Source organism: Lissotriton vulgaris, chromosome 6, assembly GCF_964263255.1.
Source record: "Lissotriton vulgaris chromosome 6, aLisVul1.2, whole genome shotgun sequence".
Taxonomy (NCBI): Eukaryota; Metazoa; Chordata; class Amphibia; order Caudata; family Salamandridae; genus Lissotriton; species Lissotriton vulgaris.
Genome location: NC_141694.1, coordinates 1,371,114,717 through 1,371,140,125, shown reverse-complemented (window position 1 = coordinate 1,371,140,125; position 25,409 = coordinate 1,371,114,717).

Genomic DNA, 25,409 nt, shown 5'->3' with positions numbered 1-25,409 from the left:
TCTTTGTTGACACAGGCGATGGGACCCCTCATCATATTTTGCTGAGGGGCTGGCATCATTTTGTGTTACGCCACTGGGCTGCCTGGCTACTCATACTAATATCTAACTATTGAGACAAAGTGAATGCATCCAGTGCACAGCAATACCACTATTGTTACTATTGCTGCATAGTTTCCCTAATTAACTAATTATTTTTCTACTTTCCCCTTTTTCTTATTTTTCTCCTCTTTCCCTCTTAATTATAATGTTCTCCTTTTTTTCCTCTTCTGTGTTACGTTACTTGTATATCTTACTTTTCTCACACATCTCTATGATTTATAATACTGTTTTGTATTTGTATTTTGTTGTGTGAAATTGCATTTTTCAATCTCCAATAAAAAATTGTGACACAAAAAAAACACCAAAAAAACGAGAGGACCACAGTTATTAAAGGTACAACACTGCACTATTAGTGCTAATTACTGCAACATTAGTAAGGTGATACGGCTACTGTAAAGAACACCTGGGCTTCAGAACAAAGAGGAAAGCATCTACTATCATTAGTACCACTACAATATCGCTTCAAGACCTACCACTACTTTTGAATTCATTGTTAGTGATTGCAGCCTATAAGGACTGGTGCTACTTCCACCAACACGACCGGGAAACATGCTGCATCTCCAGCCGATGAATAACAGCAATGGCAGTAATCAAAATGGCAGAATTAACAGCATCACAGTTGTCAGTAACAAGACAAATACTCTGACCACCATGACTTATCATCAATCTTATTTAGAGTTTGCTCCAGGGCATGCACCAAAAAGCAGGGGGTGTTCTGTCTGCCCTACTTAGAGCACATGTTGGCCCCATAAACTTTAAAAAGGGCAGATGGGACAAATGTTGCTTTTTTTGGAGGATGTTCCACATATGCCAAACTCCAAATAAGGCCTAAGGAGTATTTAGTGATTTTAGTACCGCAGGGATTATTGTCTTCAGACAATGAATTTAGACGACCACAATATCACTAATACCCACTTCAATTAAGAAAGAAGACAGAAGCCTAAACAAAGAGGCACATTCTACCACAACTTGCCACCTGTAGTAGAAGAGGCCAGGATTTGTGGCATGGGCTCCTAACACAGGAAATGAAATGCGCCATCAGTGATTTCCTAGAGGTGGCTGTGAGGACACAATACACAGTAACCACGCCAAACAGGATGATATGTTACTCAGTCATCACTACCTGCTAAGGAGTCAGGATCCCTGCTGAGCTGCTCCCATTCTTTGACCATCAAACTATCCATGGAAGCACAATAAATGTAAATTAGCACAATAATAGTTTCAAGTGTAAATATAAGAGTGAAGTCAGATATTGGTTCTGCAGTCCAAGGTTAGTTTTTCAAGCTTTCATTGCACTACTGGTTGCTCTAATCCACTGTGATAGAGCTACCTCAATCTTTGGTTTACAGCCCGAGTCAAAAAGTGGGCTAATGCTAATGTACCCTGTGATAGTCTCCAACGCTAACTGCTGTAAAAACTGCAGTATGTCTAGAAAATCCCACTCTGTATCTGTCGCAGCTGGTGATCTTTGACAGTGGTGGTGCATATTATGTGCCTGGAATTGCTATGAGTCAGTGAACTCCACCGGCATGGGACGTTCTGTGGTTGCCGGAGGCAGAACATTTGGAAACATTGCACTCATTTATGCATTTTATAGCGTAATTTTCACATATATATTTTTTTAAAGCATGGTTTCTGAAATGGCACTTATTAGTATGAAAGATTTGCCCACTCTAATATATTTTGGAGAAAATGCTGGCAAATGTATACCTTTTCAGCTTAACGTCGCTATTAATGCCATAAATGGCATAGGTAATAGAGGCAGTTATGCACTTTTGCATGGCCTATTGGTTCCCATGCAATCTGTTTACAATTCTACATTTAACTAAATTTCATGTTTCCATCCTACCACACTCAAATAAATCATCAAAGCACTAAAGGAGGGGGGCAAGGACAAACAGTTCCTGAAAGCCCTGCAGGAGGTGGGGAGGCTCTACAGCACGCCGGATGGGTGTCATTTAAGTATTTCATCTTCCCCGCAGCGTGGGCTACCTGCCGGATGCGCCCGGCCACTGCTCGAGTGAAGCCTGTCATTGCCTTGCAGAGGTTGGAATGGGGCAAACCCTTGATTCTTGCTTCCTGTGTGCAGGCTGGTTCCTTTGTTTTTCTTTACCAGAGTAGTTGTTTTATTAATTGTTCAGAGAAATAGGAAAATACAAGGCTGCTACCTCTCAGCCCCAGCCCCCTCCCTTGAGAGTTTCCACCAGAGATGAGTTTCTGGTACAAGCAGGGCGGTCTTATCGAAAGAAATTGAGATTGCTGTGTGTTGACTTTCTTTGATGGATCCAATCCTCATATCCCTGCCTGGGTCATCTTCTCATCAAAATTCCTCAGCTATCCATTTAGCTGCTGGAGCCACCCGAGCCATCATGGACTCCCTCCAGCCGGATCTCAGGCAATTTCAATTGTCACACTTGGGATGTGGAATCTCACAGGAAACCTTTTCATCTCCTAGGATAAGCCCAGTGGCAAAGTGTTGGAAGAAACCCATCAAAGCAAGGGAAAAGGTGACTATTGTCAGTACTGAGACCCAGACAAGTAAAATGTTGTGAGGTCTATTGGACCTACCTTGGTTGAGTCACATGAACTTGTAAATTTGGACCCTAGAAATTGTAGTAACACTAATACTGGATATTGCATTTTACCTTCATTGAGCCTTTATCTTGGCCTCCAAACTGGAGAGCTTAAACGTCTCCAGCTTGTTCAGAACCAAGCCGCCAGGCTCCTTCTGAATATACCCAGGAGGCAATCCATCAGATCTGGCCTTAAGCAGCTACACTGGTTGCCAGTCGAGCAACGTGTGGCCTTTAAGGCTGGGTGTATTCTGTTCAGGTCTCTGAATGACTCTGGCCCTTCATTTATCAGAGATTTATTTAAAAAATACTGCCCCTCCCGTCACCTTCGATCCACCTATAAATCACTCTTGATTGTACCTCCATTCAAAAGGAAGCGCCTCGGAGGTAGCTGTTTCGACCACCATGCTGCTGTTCTTTGGAATTCTCTTCCCCTCCATATAAAGCTGAATGATAACATCCTCAGCTTCAGACAATCCCTGAAAACCTGGCTGTTTCTCAAGCTTATTACTGATAGCACAGCTTCACTCTTTGACTGCCTTGCCTGGTTCCTCCTGCAGCGCCATGAAGCCTCCGGGCGTACGAGCGCTTAACAAATCCCAACTAACATTAACATTAACATTAACCTGCAAATCTTCACGGCTTCACAAGATATTTGGTGAGGGGGATGCCTGAAGGGAGGGAGTGTTGCTCTGACAAGGGAAAGTGCTGCCTCTGGCGCTGTCTGAATTAGGGAAACAGCTGTGAGGGCACCTCAAACATGGGTAGCGTGAGAATATACTTTACACCTGCCACCTGTCCATATGTGGTTGTATTAACTAACGTCCCAGTATTGGGACCAGGGACAGTGGGGACTACAGAGCAGTTGAAAATCAAGGTTACCCATTGATTTAGTCGTAATGCTAGAATTATTTCCAGTCCAGTTATTTCTTAGAGCTACATGGGTGCGCTCCCGCTTAAAATTCTTCCACGGTAATTGTGGTATTGTCCATTTTAATTGCCTGAGGGCAGTGGCTAGTCTGATTCACCAGGCTAATGTGGGCCATATTAAGTTCGAAGTGATTCAACTTCTATCATTATTTTTTGTTTTTATAATCATCTGAATCAAGCCTCGGATGGTTATACCTTCTCTGAGACACGCCCTATCAACACAGCGCAAGGTGCAGGGATAACTATGTTGAATGGTTTTGTGGTGCTTTCAAGCTTGACAGAGTTGGGATAAGTGGTGGAGTCTGCACCAAGAAAGTCTGTGTTGAGTAGTATATCTCACAACTAGCTCGATCTTTTGGTTCATTGCAACCTTACCTGATACTAGCCTCACAATGACCATCTTGTCAACAATTTTAGGAGGGAGAGGTGAGGGAAACTCTATTAATAATCCGTCGTCAAACCAGCATAGCATTAAACTTCTCCTTTGGAATATAGCAAATAGCTGAAGAAGATGTATTTCGTGTTCGCTTTGTGAGTTACAGTATGTGCTACCATCACCTTCGGGGTGTGCTAGAGATGGACTGTTAGCCTGGTTTAAAGTAATCTTAGATTGTGTGGGCACTCCTATTAATACTGGTAGCAAGCTATTCCAAACGGGTATTTAAGATGTGCTTTGAAGTTTGGGTTATTTATAGTAATTTTTTACATGGATGACTTCTCTGGTCGCACCAATAACAACTTCAGTTATCCTTTTTCTTTCATTGATACTTGATACAATATTCCAATTCTTATGGGAGGTTGTTTTAATCTGCTGTTAGCTGGAGATGTTAATGCCAAGCCGGGTGATACCTCGTGTCTTTTGTAGCGAAACCCCTATGATGTGACCAGTTCTTTACATCTTTGACAGAATCGAGATGCCAGGGGCTCTGTCCTTTTTTCGCTGTTAGCAAACGATGATCTGTGTACTGCTTTTGAGCTCTTGTGTTCTGGCGTCACTAAGCTAGCTATATTTACTGGAAGGGGTCAGTGTTCTATAGTAGACTATGTTTTTGTTACTAGGAATCTGCATAACTTGATCCTTGATGTGGCAACCATTGCCAGCATTTTTAGTGACCATAGTCCCCTCATCTTTTTGCTTAATCTCCCAAAGAAAGTAAAGAGTGGGGCAATGGTGGGCCACTCCTCACTATCTGCAAAGGACAATTTGAGCATGCTGGTCAGGAAAAATGCTGATGTACCCCATGTTTATTGTAAACCTGTAGCAAGCAACTCGAATATTATTTTAACCTACCTCGCTAGTGAGGCAGGCAGCAAGATTTTAGTTGTCACTTTCGTGTTTTTGGGAGATGCCACAAAGAAGTGTCTTAAAAAACACGTATGTCCTGTTGAGCCTACGGTTTCCCCTTGGTTTAATAAAGCATGTAGACAGACCAGTGGAAATGGCATCACGCTTTAATCAAATCCTCAAGGAATAGGGATGAAATTATAACCTTCAGGAGGAGTATAAATAGTCTCTTGCAATAAGGAAAGGTGAGGTAAGGACTAGGTCCTGGGAAAATACGGCACATGCTTGTATGACCACAGATACTGCGACGTTTAGGAATATGGGGGCATATTACCAACAACTAGCGATAATTATCGCTATGTTGGCTTAGCGGCAATATTTTTATCGCCGAGCTGCGGCGATTTTTATCGCTTAGGAACCTTGCTATTATCAAGGTTTATCTCCTAAGCGATAAAAATCGGCCGAAATGCATGAAAATCGATGAAAAGTCAGCGATATTCATGCATTACCGAGCTAATGCTTTTAGCCATGTTATCCACCTACCATTGGATAACATGGCTAAAAACTGCTCAGGGCAGGTGTTAGCTTTTGGAGATATTCACGCTTAGCGCGAATATCTCCAAAAGTTGGTAATAGGAGATAGCGATGTTAGCGACTGTTTCCAGTCGCTAACATCTTGGCACGCCCACTTTGCATGTCATTAGTGATAAATTTCACTGACATGCAAAGCGGGGCCCAAGATGGTCGCCATCTCCTACTAGCTGTCGCTAACTGGTGTTAGCGACAGCTAGGTAATAGGGAGATAATTTTATCTCCGCTTTCTTGGCTTTTAAAGCCAAAAAAGCGGAGATAAACCCCCTTGATAATATGCCCCATTGTTAATAACCATTCCCTACCTGACTCACCCAAGTTGGCACTGAATTGCAACATTTGCCCCGGAAGCATGGATGACTCACTTCCGTAGCATCCTGTCTGAGGTGCAGTATGGTTTTTACTCGGGATTTGGGATGATAGAACAATGTCTTAACCTACATGTTCTTGTTAGCAAGTATAAATTGGCCAAGCCCAGTTCTGTTCATCTTCCTTTTATGGACCTCTTTAGTGCATTTGACAGTGAGATTAGATCAAAGCTATGTGTACTGCTGACCTCCCTGGGGGTTGGGGAGGGGTTGGCGCACTACCCGTGGGTGCTGCATTTTGACCTTTCCACCTCAACGAGACTTGGGAATAATGGAGAGTGCACTGATTCCTTCAGTAGATAACGTGGACTCCATCTGGGTTGTGCCCTGGCTCCTATTCTTTTCCTATTGAACATCATCAAACTAGAGACTGTACTTTAGGAAGTGGGGAAGGATGTGCCAGTAGTGAAGAACTGCCTGTGCTTTTTCATGCTGATGACACAGTTTTGTTAGCTAGAACTCCACATGGGCTTAAGTCCCTTGTAGATGGGCATGTGGGCTTCATGAAGAAACTTGAACTTAGAAACCAACAGGTCTAAAACTTTTGTTTTGGAGTGTGGCCCAAAAACACAAAATCTCCTACTCTTACTATTAAGGGAAAGCGTTTGGAGGGAGTTAATTTCTTCCCTTATTTGGCTGTAACCTTTGAGCAAAATAATCCTTGGGCTACCTGTCTTTCGAGTAGGAGTGTTTGTTTCTCAGGCTGTTGGTTCGATCTTTGGTTTCTCTTCTAGGTTAGGGAACGCGTCAATTCACCTGCTTGTTGAGATCTACAAACATAGGTGCATCCCTGTTCTCACAAATGGTGCAGGGGTATAGGGCTATTGTAAGACTGAAGAATACCTGCAGACTGAAGAACACAGGGTGTTTAGAAGAATTGTGAGTGTCCCACCAAGTAGTCACACTTTTTTGGTGCTTGAATAATTAGTCTGGATTATGAAGAGGATTATATTAAATTGGCACCTTTGCTTTTTTGGTGCTCTATTTGGAGTAATGACCAGGCCACACTTAATAGATATATTATTGAGGTCTTCTTGGCTTGTGCTCTTGGTCCCACGATACCCTGGGTCAAATATATACAGCCACATTTTCTGAAGCTGGGTAGACTCAATATTTTTCAAATCTGAGATCCATTACAAAGGAGGATAAAGCATGGGTCAAGAATACATTTCTGGTGAACAGTGCGAGAGATAGGAAATGGATTGAGTCTGCAATGCACTCCTTCAAGGAGCTTGCATTGATCCAAATGATCCCTGCATTGGAGTCTTACCTGGAATGGGTTAGCTATGGGAAAGAATGTCACTCACTAGGTTTCGTCTGAGGTCAATCAGGTGGAGACTTTGCTTTGTGGAGATGTTGCTAGAGTATACTGTTGTCCTTGTGATGCAACTGCCCACCAAACCTTGCTCCATTTTGTATTTTTTTGCAAATATGATCAATATTTGCTGAGTGGCCTTTTGATTCCAATTTAGATGAAGCTACAGAACAATAAATGTAGAGCAGCATTGATTTTTTTGTAGTCCTTATGCACCGAGGAAGAATTTATTAGGGTATGTTACTTTTTAAAGTTTGCTATTAGCCTTCGCAACTCGTTGCTGTTTTAATGTATGAGGTTAGTGTTTTGATTTGACATTATACATTGAACATTACTATGATATACTGATGTTAAATTATTTGTGTATTAACTATGGGTTTTGGTGCCTGTTGAGAACTGTTTTGACATTTGATCATGAACTTTTTTTTAACCCCCTATAGCTATGAATTTCAATATCAGCTTTGTACATAGCATCCGAATGTTTCTGTAGATTTATAAGGGATTTTGGGGCATATTATCAAGGGGGTTTATCTCTGCTTTTTTGTCTTTAAAAGCCAAGAAACCGGAGATAAAATTATCTCCCTATTACCTAGCTGTCGCTAACACCAGTTAGCGACAGCTAGTAGGAGATAGCGACCATCTTGGGCCCCACTTTGCATATCAGTGATATTTATCACTAATGACATGCAAAGTGGGCGTGCCAAGATGTTAGCCACTGGAAACAGTCGCTAACATCGCTATCTCCTATTACCAACTTTTGGAGATATTCGCGCGAATATCTCCAAAAGCTAACACCTGCCCTGAGCAGTCCTTAGCCATGTTATCCAACGGGAGGTGGATAACATGGCTTAGAGCATTAGCTCGGTAATGCATGAATATCACTGACTTTTAAGCGATATTCATGCATTGCGGCTGTTTTTTTATCGCATTTGCGATAAACCTTGGTAATACCTAGGTTTATCTGCGATAAAAATCGCCGCAGCTCAGCGGTAAATTTTTGTCTCTAACCAAGCAATAGCGATAATTATCGCTATTGCTTGGTAATATGCCCCTTTATCTTTTTAACATATTTACTTTTATGATCTAAATTGACCACAATAAAGTCTTTGAAATTAAATGTAATTCTCTCTCCTATGACAGATAATCTTTTTTCGAGGAGTACAGAAGAGCCAAACATAATCTTCAGGATCATATAATAGTGCTGTCACTTAAGTACTGAACTAGAACTGTCGATCTGGTAGTGAAAGTACTATCTGTCTGCTTACATGTTGTAGGCAGACAGCTAGTAATTTAATATCAAATTCAGACATTTTATGTTTAGAAAATTACACTGAATTTCCACTGACAAATGCTTAGCATTTTCAATTTTAGTAAACCAATGGTTGGTACCCAACATCAATTTCTCATTTGATCATATACTCACAGGTACTGCTGCCACAAATGGATCCATCCTGCCCACATATGGCCAGCTTTTTCAAGGGCTGGGCACCATCATGCCAATAATACTCCCATATGTCAAGAACTGCTATGTGTGTGCCAATGCAAACATTTTGCCAGAAGTGGGAAGAAATATGTTATGTTATGTTACGCCATTCTTTTAGAGCGCACGGCTACCCAGGGGGTGTCCCGGCGCTTTGACAAAGAGGCCTGAAAACCCAGAAACACAAAGGCTGCAAAAACGCTACAATCTCAGGATTGCACGGAGAAGAGCGTGGTCTTAAGCTCCTTCCTGAAAGCTAGGAGGCTGTTGGCTTTGCGAAGGGAGAGAGGGAGCTCATTCCAATGGCGAGCCGCCACATATTGGAAAGACCGTCCTCCCATCCGAACACGTCTGACAGACGGCACCTCCATTTTAGCCAAATCGTCTGACCGCAACATCCTCCGCGGCACATAGAAAGCGATACACTTTCTGATGTAATTAGGACCAACAGAGTAAAGGGCTTTGAACGCCAGCGTGAGGATTTTAAACGTAATTCTTCTAGAAATAGGTAGCCAATGCAACCTATTTAGAAGCAATGCGGCACTGGCTCTCCTTGGCAGGCCAAATATGGCTCTGGCCGCCGACTTTTGAACAATTTGCAGTCTAGCCAGTAGATACTTGGGCAGTCCTGCATATAGCGCATTAGCATAGTCTAACCGAGACCCTACTAGCGCCTGGACAACAGTCTTTCGATACTGCAGGGAAAGCAGTAGAAGAAATTTTCTGAGCATCTTGAGGATGCCAAAACATTTCCCTGATAACCCCATAATATGGGGTCGAAAAGAAAGGTCGTCATCAAACACAACCCCAAGATTTTTCACTTGGGAGGACGCCTTCTCCGGGGGGAACATGTCCTGGGGCCACCACGACTTCCAACCGGGATCAGGGGCACAGCCAAAGAAAAGCAACTCAGACTTATCCGAGTTGCATTTCAGGCTGTGCCGCTGAAACCACGCAAAGACCGCACTCAGACAGTTTTTGATCCTGTCGCCGTCAAAAACCTCTCCTTTCCTGCAAGTAAACAGGAGCTGGGTGTCATCAGCGTAGGATATGACCTGGGCCCCATAAGCCTCCGCTACCATCGCCAGAGGGGCCATATATATATTAAAGAGGGTGGGGCTCAGAATGGACCCTTGAGGAACCCCTACCTCTAGCGATGGCATTTCAGCGGAGAACGGTGGAGCCCAGATCACCTGTCGACGGCCCGATAGGAAGGATTGAAACCAGTCCAACACCGTCCCACGCAGTCCGATCTCCCAGAGTCTTTAAAGGAGACCTGCATGTGGGACGGTGTCGAAAGCCGCCGACAGGTCCAGCATGACTAACATAGCCTTTCCCCCATGATCGAGCGTCTCCCTAATGGCTTCGGTCACCTCCACGAGGGCTGTCTCCGTGCTATAATTAGCACGGAAACCAGATTGAGAATCATGGGGAATGTTGTTACTCTCAATAAAGTTGGTAAGTGTATGCTGTGCATGTTTCTCAACCACCTTCGCCAGAGCAGGAAGCAGGGAGATCGGTCTATAGTTAGCCTGCAACAAGGGATCTAACAGAGGTTTTTTGAGCAGCGGCAGAATCAATGCGTGTTTCCATTCCCGAGGCACCACTCCGGAACTCAAGGACAGAATATGCCCTGGACATCCTCCAGTTGACAAGAATTGTCACCCACCAGTATGTCCAATTACAGCATTTCTATAGTGGAGGGCATGTTCATGACATGGATATTTCCATATGACATGATTTACCATTGATATACCGGTTCTAGCATTTGGTCGGGGTGGGCACCAGTTTATTATTGACACCCTCCAAACTTCAAAAATGTGTAAAGATATGTCATGGTCATTACATATCCAAGCAGACAAATTAACATGCAAATACGCATAAAATCCACATTCATACGCATACACACACAACATCACAGTAGACAATCCCATCCCTCTCACCTAGACGGACCACTCCCTCACCTGCTTCCACATGCACCTGTCCATCCAACCCAGAACCACTGGAAGAAAATCCAATAGGACATTTGGATCTCTGAGCTCTGATTTTAATGGCCCACCACTATAGAAACCCAATGGATACAATTGTGAACCTCAACATGTGGATCACCTCCTGCATAGACTCACTGGCTCCCCTGAGATCCTTCCCCACACTTCTCCTGTTTGATCAAGTTCTCAAAAGAGTCAATGATTTTATGGCTTTGTGGTACCAAAAAAGTACTATGTGGGCGAAGTCCTCGAAGCATATCTTCTTCTTGTATAGGTATCGTGCAAATATTCTGAAAGTAATGTCGCAGTCGGATGTTCCGTATAAGTTTAAAAGCACTGACTTCTAGCTCCAAGGTATTAGTTCTCGTAGTGGGCACAAAAGATTGTCCCTTTTGTAGGGTGTTGATCTCTTCCGTGGATAGTAGGGTGGAGGAAATGTTAATGACTAGATTGTCCTCCAAATTTACCAACTTCTGTTGGTTCTCTTGTTTTTGGTTTCCTCAGCGGGTTTCCCCCCCCCCCGGGATCTATTGGTTGATCTTGGCCCGGTTCTAAAAAATGAACCGTAGACTCAGTGGATGTGCTCGGTGTCTGAGATTCAATGTTTGGTGTAGTACGGGTTGATCTCTGTCTATTGTCTTCTTCAGAAACCATGAATTGAAAATTGAAAATGAGTTTAATAAACTGTGAATGTTGGAAGAACACTTTTGTACATTTGGAATGAACTTTTGGTTAACCTTCAGTTTTATGGAATAAGACCTGCCGGTCCCCTCCAGTTGTGCTCAGAGGTGCTCTCTCCCCAAGAGGGGGAGCAATGTATTAGTTCGTGTGGATTTTTCACTGTTTGGCCAGACAGTGATCTCCTTTTCGAGCACACTACAGAACATTATAACTTACAACCTTTTGAATAACAAGCTGTGCAAGTTCCACTCTTCTTTAATCCTTCCCCACACTTCACTTGAAGTCACGGGCCAGTTAGTAAGCTGAGGACCTCTGACACATGAAGCATCACTGTAAGCAGCTGAAGCAATAGTGGCACCACTCAACTTCACAAGACAACACCAAACAAGACATCTATCAATTTGGCCCTCAGGTCTACCAGAAGTGCCTCAAAACCACCAAACACCTAGCCCTCATTGAACAGATTCACCACAGCTCCAACTCCAGCAATGAAATCTTTACCATTGTGAAAGGACTCTCATTCCCGCTTGCCAGATCCATGACCATGTCACCCCCTCACTGGAACGCTACACTCAACTATCCACCTACTTCGCAGAAAAATGTAAACCCTCTACTATAACTTTGTCCCTCAACTAGACCTCTACACTCTCACAGTCCTTAATTCTGAAGACAGAAACAGCCCAGAAACTATTCTGAACTGCTGGCCGGCCAACTCCATCACAGAATCCACTAACACCATGCACTCCATCCACTCAGTAGCCCAGAAAACCCAAATAGCACCTTGGTCTAGAGTGGCATGGTGGGCAGAAAACAATGGACTGTGATGCGGCCTGAGTGATTGCCAGTAGCAGAGATGAATCCAAGCATTAGCATAACATCCATCCATCACTTGTTGAATAGCTATCCACAGGCACATATCCCTCCTTCCTTACACAACAAAGGTCCTTGAGAAGCTCTTCAACACCCACCCGGCCAACCACCTCAAAACAAGCCATTGCCTGGACCCTTCACAATCTGGCTTTGGGCCCAATCACAGCACTGAGACAGCCCTCGTTGCACTTAATGACGACATCTGTATCATCGTGTACAAAGCTGAAACAGCAGCCCTCATTCTACTAGACCTTACTGCAGCGTTCATCCAATGTCTCCATGAAGCCGGACTTTGTGGCCCAGAACCATGATGAATCCTCTCCTTTCTCCCAGGATGCAGCCAGTCAGTTAGCCAGCCCCTGTACTTGTCTGACACAATCAAAATGGGATGCTGCATCCCAAAGCTACTCCTCGAGCCCTACTCTGATTATCATCTACATGGCCCACTCCTGCAGCACTCTCCATTCTGACAGAATTCCCCTCATCTCCTATGCAGATGACACACAGCTCATCCTCTCCCTATCAGAAACCATTCTTACCACCAAGCAAATGCAAGGCTTTGATGTCAGAATAGTTGTGAACGACCTGTCTCAGACTCAAAAGCTTCAAACTTAAACTGGTTCTCTTTGGCAAAGATATGTCACTCTGGACCACAGCCTGGAGTCCCTCTGAGTTAGGACTGACTCCCTACCCTTTCAATGCCACCAGGAACTTGGGCACCATGATTGGCAGCAAAATCTCTTTGCCCAACCAGGTCAACAGGGTTGCATCTACCTGCTTGCAAAATCTGCCTCGAAACATCATCAAATGGCTCCCTGTGGACACTGAAGGTCCATCACAGGAACCCTCATCACCAGCAGGCATCACTACAGCAAAAACATCTATGTAGGCATAACAAGTAACCCTGGGCGGGCAACTTCACTACGCCCACAACGTGGGCGTAGTGTTGCCTACTTCGCCCTTTGCAAAGTAGGCGAAGCAGGCAAAACTACGCCCACTTCGTGGGCGTAGTGAAGTTGCCTGCCACCCGCCGCCCTCCGGCCCTGCCTAAATGCTTTAATTACCTTAAAAAGGAATTATAAAACCACTTACCTTGTCCTCTGCGTCCCCGGGGCTCCCTCTCGTGATTGCGCCGCCGGCGCTGCCGTTTTAGATACTAATGAGCATGCGCGCCCGCCCGCGCATGCGCATACCTCGCAAGAAATGCGCATGTGTGGGCGGCCGCGCATGCGCATTAGTATCTAAGACGGCGGCACCGGCGGCGCGATGACGAGAGGGAGCCCCGGGGATGCAGAGGACAAGGTACGTGGTTTTATAATTCCTTTTAAAGGTAATTTAAGCATTTAGGGAGGGCGGGAGGGAGGCGGGTGGCGCGTAGTGGGGCTACACAAAGTGTTTGGGTGGGCGTAGTTTTTTGCCCACTTCGCGTATCTTCGCGAAGCCCCACTACGCCCACTATGCCCACCCTTAATAACAAGCCACATCACCAAAAGACTCCAAGTAGTACAGAACACAACTGCCAGACTCATATTCAACCTATCCCACTGCAGTCATATATCCAAACATCTCAGAGACCTCCACCGGCTTCCAGTCGACTGTTATGTTCCATATAGGTACCCCAGTATAGGCCTAGGTAGTCACCTAACCTTACACCTATATTCTCCCCTACCATTACACTACATAATGATTCTTCGTACTGAGCTTTTACCTGGTTACGGTAATGTCAAAAGATGACGTGGGGTTTTCTCCAAAAATGTTAAGCCTCATTTATTATGCATGAGGATTCTTGAAATCACAGTAGGACAACAGGCCTACCATCTCCTGCATATTAACTATGTATACGGATCATTCCTTCCGTCATCCTAATCCGACATGACACAGCAAGGTATATCCCCAAGGGATACCTATATGGGTATATATATATACACCATATCTTGCTGAGGTAGTCAGAGGAGAAAAGGACTTCCATGCCGACACACTGATGCGAGACACTGAAGTTCCAGCACGCAAACACTCCAGCTCGCAGTGGTCTGACATCCCTTGCGGGGTGTCCATCTTTAGACCAAGACAGGTTCCCACAGTCTCTCACTTCAGGTAATGGGGTTGACTTTGTCCTAGAGCGATTCTTGGCTTTACACCCACATACATGCTAGGTACACATAGGTACATCTACTTAGGGCTGCATCGTAGGAGTATGCATTTTACTGTCATGTATTTTATATATTTGCCTGTATTCATTGTTTTAGCACGATGGTAGAAATCTACCCTCCTTTTAGTCTGTTAGTGCTTATAATCATTTATATCTGTTACTGTCTAATTGTTGTTTCAGCACACCTATTTTACACTAGAATGACGCTGGTTCAATACATGCTTGTTGAAAACCGTCCCCACCGTTTATTCTGTGTATCTTTCTGAGACAAAGTGAGTATGAGTACCTGAGCGAAAAGTAGTACAATGTTTCCACGATTCTGAGGGATCAGGGTTGTCATGCTAGATAGTTTCCAAGAACTATTCTCTACTTGGTAAGAGGGGTTTCTAGTGGCACTGGGAGCTAGCTGGTATACAGGCTAACAAACCCGGTAGGGGTGTCTAGAATCAGTCTGGACACCAATCCTAAAGTGTATGTTGATGAAACGTGTAGATCCTATATAGGTTTATAGGAACTACATGACACAACAAGCACTCTCTATTCCAACTCTTCACACACACCTACAATGCTCTACACAACCGAGGTCCAACCTAACTAAACAACCGCATTCTGTTTCACGTCACATACAGACACCTTCACTAGTTTAGTCTACTCCTCACCCACATTCTTTCCTGCATACCGCAAGCCAAATCCAGAGGTTGTGTCTTTTCCTTCATCGCACCCAAAGCCTGGAACAAGCTCCCCTATCACATAGGAGCTACCAGCTCCGTCTTTGAATTCCTAAACAACTTGAAAAAGTGTCTCTTCCAATAGACCTACATCAGACAGAGCCTGATCTTCATCAGGATACCCTCCGGGATGAAATGTGCACCCCACTAAACTGTATAACATGAAATTACATGACATAATATGAATGCTCACACTAATATTAGAAAGATTAGTTTTGTACTTACCTTGTTTCTGCTGACAATGACAATGACAGCGAGCTGCTTCAGACCAGTAGATTTCATACAGATAAGGAAGATGCCATAGCTTGTGAGCAATTAGTCGGCTAGTAGCCAGTGTAGCTTTTTCAGTCCATTATGATGAGATGGGAAGGACAGAGTGAGGCCCAATTTGTGCCTTAGGTATGCCCCTATATGTAATTTTTTTATGCCACATGGATTCTGTTGTGTTGAGTACTTAGAGAATGTTCTGATATGGCACATAAAAGACCTTTTGCTTCTTCCCACATATGTTGATGGTACGCCGTTCTGGTGCCAAACACAGGAGATGCACAACAGCTTCTTGTTCTCTACTCATCGCTGCCACTAGGGGCATATGTGTCGGCGGGACTCTTTCCAGATTTGAACTATTGGCATCCAAGAGGTTGAGAGGCAGGAAAAAACTGCATCTCCATCAGATATGTAACTGCCAACAGAGGCACGCCCCATCCACAAACAATGATACTGATAACTGTGTCCCGAGAGGAGACCCCCTTCCCCACCTCCTATTACATTTTTCTGACAAATGGAGTCCCTTTAGATGACATCTACAGCTCCTCTGTCGTGGGGTCTAGGCTTCCCGTCCCAGGCCTGGGCAGTGTTTTGCCACCTCCTGCCCCTCCTTCCAATGTCGCAGACAATTGTCAAAACGACGTGCAAGCACTATGGGGCACATGCATCAATCGATTTTGGAATCGCAAACGGTGCGAATCGCAAAATTCGACCGTTTGCAATTCCAAAATCACTTTTTGGGATGCATCATTAATTTTCTATTATCGCAATTTAAGAAATCGCAATTTTTTGCGATTTCTCAAATTGCAATAGCATTTAAGAAATCACAAATTTTGCGATTTCTTAAATGCTATGCATGATTATTTTAAATTTGCGAATTCGCAATTTTTAAGTGAAAAATTACCATGAAGTGAACCTTCATGGTAATTTGCGAAAAGTTTCAAAAATGCAAAAAATAGGCATTTTTGAAACTTACAAGTTACACACACACATGCCCTTGGGACATGTGTGTGAGTAAAATGTACTTACATGACATTCCAGGGGTGCAGGGAGGGGGGTCCTTTGGACCCCCCCTGCACCCTTGAAATAGCATTCTCATTTTGCGATTCCTTAATTGCGAATTCGCAAAATGAGAATGGCTTCCCATTGATTCCTATGGGCCTCTAGGCCCATAGGAATCAATGTAAAGCGTTTCCTTATTTACGATTCGCAATTAAGGAATCGCAAATAAGGAAAATTAGAAAATCGCAAAAAAGTGCAATTTTTTGATGCATAGGAATTTGCGATTCCTAAATTGCGATTTCTTAATTTTCGCAATTTAGGAATCGCAAATTCCTACAATGAATCATGTGGCCCTCTGTCCGGAATATGAACCCAACATTGGCTTATTTGTAGCATCCAAATCTACTCAAGTATCTGAAATTCAGCAAAATTACATTTTTATTTCGTTGTTTGTGGCCCGAGGTTTTAAAAAAAATTCACCACTAAACATGGCGGGTATGATATTTACTTGAAAGTGTAAAACAAATCCCATAGTACCTTGTTCTAGTTACAGCTAGCTCTTGGCAGCTTTTAATATGAACACCAAATAAGAGTGGCTGATATGACAATAAATAATAATCAAACTTACTATTTTCTCTCACGAAAAAGCAATGCAAAATACCAAATTATAATAGTATGCTTAATAATTTATATGAAAAGTCAATTGAAATCATACTGTAAAGGCGCATAACATTTCCTCTTTGAATACAGAGTGCTTTTTGTGCAGCGTTCCACTTCTTGTGCTAATCATTTACCCTCAGTGTTTACATCTCAGAAAGGTTCAGTGTTTTGGGAACCAAAGGTAAATTGTATTTCACCGAGTCTATTTGCCATTGAATCACGGATTCCATCTGCCCCTCTCTCCCTGCACCCCCATGGGTATCGGTGCCATATTTTTGAGATCTCCGGCCTTGCCCCCTTGCTCTCTTCATCTTTGAAGTAGGCATAATTAGATGGTAATGCCCGTTCTGTCAAGACTTGCTGCTTTTTTAAGCCTGAGGTTATAATTTCAATTTATTAAAGATTTATTCAGATCACATTTTGCAACTAGCTTCTCAAAAGAGCATTCTTTCCCGGATAACAAAGCGGCCCTCTTCAAGGCAGGCCTGGTAGACCTGTCAAGTCCTCAAAGAGTTAACGGAGTCCTTGCAGCCAGAAGGGCAGAGGCATTTGCTTTTCTTCAAAATATCATTAACACCAATAACACATTTGCCCAAACCTATTTCTTAAATTGTAAAAAAAAAAGAAGAAAAAGATTGCTGTAGATTAAGCCCCTTGATATAATGCTATAAGCTCCTAACAATAGTATCTTTTATCGTGAAAAACAACTGCAGACACAAATTGCCCCCTTTCCTGCACCTTTTGCAGGAAAATCAATATTAAAGAAGTAGCTGCCTTAAATCTCCCATAGACTCCACGAGGAGAAAAAAAAACAGAGCCAGGCTAAGGAGAGTTTAGGTCAATAAAGAATCAATACAGTGGTTGAATCTGAGGAGAGATAAAAGGCCCTGGACTTGCTGCAGTCTGCCCTATTGTTTTCTCTCTATTCTGAAGCTGAGCCAGAAGTCCCTTATTCTTTAAGTACTGATGAATTTAGTGTTTGTAAAATGTAACAGAGGGCATCGGAGGCAGTAACTATCTGTTGGCAGGCCAGGAACACCACAAATCAAAGGCCTCTCGTCTCTTCAGTATTTTTCGCTACACATCCTACCAATTGTTTCTCTGTAAACAGGCTGTGGGAATTCTTTATTGACCCTTATTCGTAGTGTTTTCCTCTGAAGCACCTGCTGCCAGCATTTATCCTTTAAAGCTCAACTAATAAATAATATGTGTCATAACCTCGGCTTCGAGAGAAAAAAAAAACCTCCTTTATATAGGATCAGATTTTAATTAGTTGTTCAACTTTGGTTTGTTTTGATGTGGGTTTTCGTAGATTGCACTTTTTTAAAGTCTTCTAGGCGCTTCGCGGAGGCTAAATAAAAATGTTGAGGTAAAACTTGGTCGTGCTTCACTTTCTATGACTAGCACCCATGCAAACACATTTTACCATTCACATTAATCTAACATTTTGCATTAAAACCACATTCATGTTTGATCTCATATTGATGTCCAACACTTCGAAGTTTAGCATTTTTTTTCAAATTAGCTTTCATCATTTGAGGAAAAAGGAGTGGGTAGGAAATGGCAAAAGTAAAACTATATCATACCAAAAGATTATTGCCAAGGGAAGGATTAAAAAAGTTCATAACTAATACACTTCTGAATATTCTATGAGTCATGAAATGTCTGACACTACGGATGATGAACTATGTACTAATGTGCTAATGTTTATGCTAGGTTCTTATTTAGATTTAGGGAGAGGCATTGGCTTTTTCCTGGTCTTATACTGCGCCCCAACCCACCATCCTCCCTCTAGGGCCACTATTGGTAACTGACCTCACCACAACATTCGTCCTCAATCAGGAGTGGCCAGGCACGGACAGGTCAGTTTAAGGGTGTTTTTAGGAAGCTGGTTCTCTATACAGTGAGCTAAAATGAAGTACACTGTGCAGAGAGTCCAGTGAATCCCCAATAGGTATGCAGAGGTAAAATTAGATATTTCTAATGCTCTTTTTGCGGCATTGTGGGGGAGACGTTAGGCTTATCAGTGGGTAGTGCTAATCATTTGTTGTCATGAACAGAGGCGATACATGAGACATACATTCAAGAATAAATCAGAGACCAATTTGTAAAAATAATTTTAATGTATTTTTAGAGACGAAGAACACAATTCTAAGGTAAGTAATTGCCGAGGTATGATTTTTAAAGAATTCAGAAAATGTACCACATTTGTGCACAATTACACACAATATGAATCAATAGGAAAAATATGGAAAATTGTATGTGAAATCAGGCAATGCTTTCACAAAGTTCAACTTCTCATTATAGGTTGATGTTGAGGCCAGGTCCAAAGATCGAGCAAGAGATGTTTGGGAGCATCCCAGATTGGCCGGAAGCAGAGTGCTGAGGGTATTTGAGTTTGGAGCACAAAGACTAAGGGGGGCACTCAAAAATGCACTGCACAGATGGACTTGCAGGTAAGTCTGGTGGGTCTCCAGGGAGGGAGTAGGTCGCAAGGGCCTGGGTAACATTGGGAGTAGAGCCGGTTGGTTGGTGCTGGGGTTGAGTGCAAAGCGAACAGGTCAGCCAGGCATTGTGTGTCTTTAGGGTTCTCATGGTCAGGAGCAGGTAAATTGGAGAGGTGACCTTGAGACAGCAGGGCCACTCAGGAGGTGAACCTCGGATATCTTGACAACCCTTGTAGGCTATTTGCTTCTGGTGCATTGCAAGTCCGGTGTGGGCTCCTCTTCTTGGTTTTTACTGCTGGGGGTCCGGTATCGGTACACCGCAGCTCCGGTAGGTCCTGGTGCCTCTAAACCTGGTGGAGAGGCAGATGTGACCCTCTGGAGCTGTTGCACCCTTTCTTTTTTTGGCGCTGCATCAAGGTTGTCAGGGAGAATCAAGTCGACAAACCAGACTTAACCGGATCAATGCTTGCGGTGTCTCAGGGAGTTATACCTTCACTCTAAGGGAGCTTCTTTGTGATTTCTGGAAGGTGAGAGATGCTCCAGGGTTCTTGGAGTCCTTGGAGGTTTCAGCACGACACAGCAGGAGCAAATATTGAGTCCTTCTTGCAGCTAGCAGGGTTTGGCACCTTTTCTTTCTGCAACTGGGCTTCAGTTCATGGCAGTGTATCTTCTTTGTCCTGTTCTCCTTTGGTCTGCTTTCAAAGACGGCATTGCCTTTGAAGCTTCCTGCCAGGAAAGGCCATCCTGACCTGGAGGAGATGTGAAACACCTCCACCCACAGCAGGTATGATTTCTGTCCTCTGAGAGTGCTGGCTCTCACCCTATGAGGTCAGAAACATGTCTGGTGGTGCCAGGCTGGTGAAACCCGGCCAGAGACCCCACTAGTGTTTGGTTGAGTTTCAGGAGACACTCTAAAAGGGTCTCCTTTGTGAATTTATTAATACATCCTGCATTGGCATCAGTAAGGACTTATTAAGACAAGATGTTTGGTACCGAACATCTTAGAAATCAGTGGAGCAATAATGGAGCTGGGAAACTGGTGTTTACAAGTATCAAGCCCATGCATGCTTTATGGCTTCCCTGTTTACTTATAGCACCCCAGAATGGGCTGGAAATTGTAGGGGCATATCTGCTCATGCTGATATACCCACACATAGGAAATAGTGCACCCTGCCTTAGGGCTAAAGGCCTGCAGGAGGGGCTCAATGCCTATATCGTATCCAGTGCATGGTTGGCATGGCACAAAGCTGTATGCCATGTTGACTTTTCTGATTTTCCTGTACCAAGACATGCAGACTGCAATGGTAGAGTGCATAGTCTTGATGAGGGGGCCCTGCATAGCCACAACCAGTACTGCAGCCCCAGAGGACACTCTTCAACACCCATGCCCTAAATACCCGGTGTACCACTTACTAGGGATTTACAGGGGTAGCTGAAGTTGTGACAATTGTGGTATAGTGTTTTTGGAAAGAGATCTGGTACTGGGGACAATGTTAGTAAGGACCTAGTGCACTTACAGTTCGAAATTGCATCAGGCATCAGGCAAAAAGTGGGGACTAACCATGCAAAAAGAGGCAATTTCCTACAGTGTTGGACATCAACATGGCACTACAAGCACTAACCTGCTAATATCCCTGTGCCACATGCTAGCCCAAAGGGATGCTAAGTAAAAGAAGTACTTGTGGGGCATGCTATAGTGCTGGAAAGTTTCAGAATTTTTCCTCTGGCACTGCTGTTTATCCACAAAAATGAGGGGTTTTCCAAAGACGGCACATTAATAACACTTTTGGTCACCTTACCCAGACATTAAGCACAGTGAACAAAAGGGTTATCTCAAGGATTGTGTCGACACATCTTCTTGGCTTTTACAGCTGGGGGTCCGTTACCCCGGGCATTGTTACACCGCTGCTACGGTAGGTCCTGGTGCCTCCAAGTAAGCTTGGTCGTTTTAATCCGTTTTGTTAGCGGAATTTGCAGATTTTTGGCAAATTCGCGGTCCGCGAATCGCGCGAATTTGCCCAAAAATCCGCAAATTTGCAAGCTGCGAATTATTTTGCTTGGTCGCGCTTAAAAAATTCAATATCCCACGCGTGGCGTTGACTTACCGTGATTCTGAATCCGCGAGTTGTTTTTCTTCCGATTTGCGCGTGCTTCGCGCAAGAGTTTTTCGAACGCAATTACGTCATCGCGGCTCGCCATCTTGCCCAGCGAGAGTTTGACAATGCGAGTACGTCATAAGGGCCCGGGATCACGCATTGCGGGAGTAAACAATGCCGAACATGTAGATGCGGCGCGCAGCTGACTTCCGGCGGGAGATTTGAACAGCCCGCTTTCCCAAAATTTGCAATTCTGCACAAGAAATCCACCGCAGGCAGCATAAACCTTCTGAAAATGATGATTTTGATCGGAATAACTCCTCAAATTGACATTTGGCTGCACTTTTTGGTGCAAGGAGTCAATTTTTTTTGGGGGGGGGAGAAGTGCCCCAAAGTCTCCAACTTCCTGTTCCAGTCCAGCAGTCTCCTCCCAGCGCTTTGTCCATGTCCTGGTCACTTTTGATTTGGATCTGTATCTGGAAGTATTACTTTTTGTGTCTGCTGCTGGATATTTGTATTTGAGGACTTTTTGGACTTTGGAGTTTGGATCACTTTTGGAGTTGAGATTTTACAAGTAAATTGGTGTTGTTTGTTTGGGGCACTGCAGTTGCTGCAATTACAGTTTTAAAACTTTTTTCACAACTTAAAAAAAATATATATTGTGAGTAGCCGCAGTATCCAGTAGGCCCAGTGAAGGACTGGGCTATTCTAAGGCCCAGCGGTGCCAGGGGACAACACCTGAAACCTTCGTGGGTTACCTGTTCCGGCGTACAAATTACAGAGACACGGGACACTTCCTTCGGCGTCAAAGATCAAGGTTTATTTACTGCAGGGAACACAGAAGTCACAAGAAGTACAACGCATGTACGTTCTAGGAGACTGCTTCAAATTGCAACAGTGGATCGCTCCTTTTATACATATTTCCGTCATAGCACAACATGGCGAACAAAAGGTTACAACTCAGTTCCCACAGTAAACTTAAAAAAGGTTGCTTTCATGTATCCAGAGTCCCGGAACATAATTACAGTAGCATCGCCGGTTCCCAACTGTAAAAGTACGTTATCCCACCATTAAGTACATTCCATTCCGGCTATAAACAAGTTTAAGGAAAAGAGTCAGAAACAGGTGCAAGTGAAGACAAAGATAGACAACAGATTGAAAAGAGTGTAGGGGGCGATATCAGAAACACGATTGCAGGATCAAAGGAGTCATGCCTAATGAATGCAGGGCTGAAACAATAAACCGGCACGGCAAGATGAGCCTCGAGCGGGGCCATCTGCTTCTGCAGTGTCATCCCCCTCATCATGAAGACACCCTCAAAGGAACACGTGTCTTCCGCAAGAGTTTGGGAATCCCAGGGTCACGAAGCGGACAGTGTCCGTTAGCTGGCTACTTGAGGGCAAGAGACAAAATGGATGCCGTATCTAAAATGGAACCCGTGGGTTCAGATGAAGAAACACACGAACAGGACGAACGGTTCAGGCCAGTGTAGCGGAAACGCGTACACCCACTAAACTCGTCATTTGCGGTTCATAGATACCAAACTCGTCCATATTCGAACGAGTCAAAAACACCACTTATAATTGTCACGGAACCTCAGACGCTCCTTTTGCCCTCATGTAGGCAAGCACTAGTCTATATCAGAATCGATCTCGATATTCATCAAATCATTCAGATGTTGCTGCAACATCATTCTATCCATCAATACTTCCTTGGTAACAGATGGCCATCTTATACACGTCGTAGCACAGAGGCCACATAAGGCAGGACCACACTGTACGCAAAGACAACACGTGAACAGAAATGCTACAACAACCCCAATGATCATCAGAATCTTCCAACCCCACGTCGACATCAGGCCCCAAAACCATCCTAGTAGCGTCCAATCACCTACGTCCACGTGTATGGACTAGGAGATCTTATGCAACTTCGAGATGGCTTGATAGACAGTTGGAGCGTTATCAGGGATGAAAATGCAGCAACTCGAATGGATCACCTTACATACACCACCTCTATCTGCAAGAACAACGTCTAAAACCATACGGTTTTGCAACGTCATAAGCCTGTCCGCCTGAAGCTCTGCTGTCAGATTACCAAGAGCACTGGCAGTTATATTAGCAGTCGATTCCACCACTCGAGTCAACTGTCTCAGGTTCCTACTATTGATAATAGGTCCCCAAAATGGCAAGAAACCCTTAAAGAAGTCTCCTGCTTCTTGACCGGCAGTGTCTTCTTTGCTAATAACGCCTCTCACAACTCTAGTCTTGTGATAGTCCGAACCAACGGTGAAGGTCGGTGGCAGCAAGTTCGAAATATAACAGGTGCCCGAGAAGTCACGGGGCAACCATGTATATGCGCGGTCGTAACATACAAAGTATGTACCCTTGGCAGTCAGAAGAACAGGGGAAGAGAGCGTCGGTAAAACATAAGTTTCAGTGCAAGCACTCCTCCCAAGCTGAGCTCGCGGGCTTCGGCCAAGACCTTTCAGGCAGAAATTACCGAGATGGGGTACAATCCAGATCGGAGACGAGCTCTTAAGCTGTCTATCACCCACTGACATGCTATACTCAGCCTCACTCAGATCCCTGTATGCTCGCACCTCTTCCTCTGGAATAAGCGATACATCGAAGATATCTCTATCTAAGTCAGCAATCGCTCTTGCCAAAGGCTTGTGGTATGGGCCAGGACCATGATCTGCAGTGCGTGGCTCTCGATGGGGGTAGGAATCTAGTGCGCTACGAAACATAGTTTGAAATGCTCGAGCTGACCCCTGGGAGCTGTAAGGAAGAACCAAATACGGAATTCCCCTATCCATGGTATGTGGCATTAAATCACACACCCAACAGTTAGTAGTATTCATCACCAACTGATGTTGATGAAGGAGTTGGACAAAGGAGTTGTTCATGAATTCCGCACGTCTAACCTGTTCGTGTTGAGGTAGAGAATGAAAGGAATGTGGAGAAACAGTGGGAGTATATTTTGGTTCAGAAGAGGAAGTAGGTAAAGCAAAAGGCAACAACGACTGTAGTCCAAAATAAACTCCACCCACTAGAAGCATGGAAACAGTCAGAAACAGCAGGAACACCTGAAACAGAAAGCATTTAGTTCGTACAACCCTGTGTAGTGTCGATCTTTGAGCTAAAGTCTTCTCCACTTCCGACAACTTTGAGAATCCCATCCTCTAAAAACCGTCCGCAACGTTCTTGACGCACTTCGTTCTGAGTAGCGATTATCAATTCCCAGGAGTTCCCAGGAATCGACAAAAGTACCGACCTAGTGTCAGGAACCTGCTAAACAGAAGGAAGTACCCGCACGGCCCTACGGTCAACCCGGATGCAAGGTTTTTAATCAAAACATTCAATTTCAATACAAAATCTCGTAGCTGTGGAAAAACACATGTGGAAAAGAACTCAAGAATTAATGGAGGATGCAATTGTTCATAATATTCAAAACGGCAGTAAGGGGGTAATATGAATTCAAAAAGGGGAGAAAAACAAAAAATGTTTTATTAGTCTTTGTTGTGAGAACCAAGAAAATATCTGCTTCTTCCAGGACGAGTCTGCTCTTCAAATAATTGTTCAGGTTGCGGAACAGAGTCCTGTCGATCAGATAATAGTTCAAGTCTCGATTTCTCCAATGACAAAGGTTCAACAAATGTATCTGACTGCAATGAAGTATCTCCTACAGGTTGAGCATCACTGAACGGCACGAATTTAGTTGGGGTCTCTGTCTCCGTTGCGGCAATGCCGGTCCTCACCCAGGAATCTGCAGGTAAAGGGATAGGCACTTTTTTGGTGTGGGTGGCATGCACCCAATTCTTCCGGCCTTCCAGACGAACTGCAGTCCTTGTGGCTAATAGGACCTGGAATGGCCCCACAAA